Here is a 1730-nt window from a genome sequence, read left to right on the forward strand (position 1 = left end):
TGAGGTAAAGGATTAACAAATTCATAACTGTCAAACAGCTTTTCTTCTCTAAGAATAAAGATTGCTAAATACTAGAATGGAATACTAAAGGAAATCATGAACTACTTATTTATTTAAGAGTTCTTTTAAAATGGTGTATGTTCTATATCCATCAGTGATAATTAAAATAAGGCCAGTTCTGAATTTGAGAGAGGGCTTTACTGAATCCTCAAGATTTAATTTTTGTTGAATGATTCTATGACCACTTGTGGTAGGTACTGCCATCTTCCTTGGCCCTGACCTTGAGAACTGAGGAGGTGATTTCCTTTAAATACAAAGGCATCTTCCTGTCAGCATAAAGCTTTAACAATACATAGGTATTAAAAACAACTACCTTTTTTTTTTTTTTTAAATTTCTAGTCACAATAGTTCTGCAAACAAAGCCTATAGTCTAGGTCCTTCATATACTGTGTATGTGTTAGCCATTCAGTTGTGTCCAACTGTTTGTGATCTCATGGACTCTAGCCTGCCAAGCTCCTCAGTCCATGGAATTTCCCAGGCAAGAATACTAGAATGGGTTTCCATTTCCTTCTCAGGGAATCTTCCTGACCCAGGGATCAAACCCACGTCTCCTGCATTGCAGGCAGATTCTTTACCATCTGAGCTACCAGGGAAGCTGCTCGCTTTTTATGATTTACAAAATTGATAACATGAGCCACAATACCGAACAAGAGGTTGGCCATGGTGTTCCAAGTGGGAGTGGGGTTACAGTGGTGACGATGATCATCTCCTCTTGGTTTTGACTTTAGAAGTTGTCAAAGGTTTGCAGAAGTTTGTCAAAACTTCTGTCAAAAGTGGCAGAAGTTTCTCCTTGAGATTAACCTGGGGATTCTTTAAGATGTAGAATCTTGGGCTGTTTGGAATTTAACATGTTATAGCTGGAGCAAAGAGGAAATAAAGGAACATAGAAATAAATACCTAGTCTAGTCCAAGGGTGCCTTTTCTCCCAGATAACTCTGAGTAAATTTATTTACCATATACAAATGCCTCCTGCCATTATACATTTTAACTTGAGGATAATTGTTATTTATTTGAGTATCAATTTCTCAGTATCTTTCTTTCCTATGTAAGGTTGATATTTGTGTGTCTTTGCTTTCTTTCAATCTATGATAAGCTTCAGTAAATACAGTACAGTGTATACCCGGAGATAAAGGTATTCTATTTCTAGGCATTTGAATGGCAGCAACTTCCTATTTTTTTTTTTTTTTAAGGCAAAATATGGAACGCTTCACGAATTTGCGTGTCATCCTTGTGCAGGGGCCATGCTAATCTTCTCTGCATCGTTCCAATCTTAGTATATGTGCTGCCGAAGCGAGCACGCAACTTCCTATTTTAAAACAAAAGAGGTGACTTTTTTTCAAATGCCCCATGATGCCAGTGCTACTGATCTCCCATTGCCCTGACTTTTTGATGCCTAGGTTGGGTGAGAAAATCGAGTGAAGCATCTATGCAGGCTGGCCAACATGTCTCTGCTACTGCTCCCTTCATAGTTATTCAGTTGGAAGAACCCTAGTGTGTAGATCTGTTGTTTTTGCTGCATTATATCCATTCTTCCTCCTTCTGTTAGCCAGATTCAGGTTATTTTGGGGAGAGGTCACCATTGTCCCGGAACATGTTGTTCAGATAGAGGCGATTTTACTCCTTGGTATCAAGGTGAGTTGGGTCTGTGTCTCAGATCTGACAATCCTGTG

General features: G+C 38.8%; 1 non-coding gene across 1 annotated transcript; it reads right to left on the reverse strand.

Moving 5' to 3' along the window:
• Nucleotides 1–1251: 1251 nt before the first annotated feature.
• LOC133048353 (U6 spliceosomal RNA) lies at nucleotides 1252–1358 on the reverse strand. The gene has a single exon (XR_009691015.1). It is a non-coding gene; the product is annotated as a U6 spliceosomal RNA (small nuclear RNA).
• Nucleotides 1359–1730: the final 372 nt, after the last annotated feature.

The sequence above is a fragment of the Dama dama genome, chromosome 28 (assembly GCF_033118175.1).
Source record: "Dama dama isolate Ldn47 chromosome 28, ASM3311817v1, whole genome shotgun sequence".
Taxonomy (NCBI): Eukaryota; Metazoa; Chordata; class Mammalia; order Artiodactyla; family Cervidae; genus Dama; species Dama dama.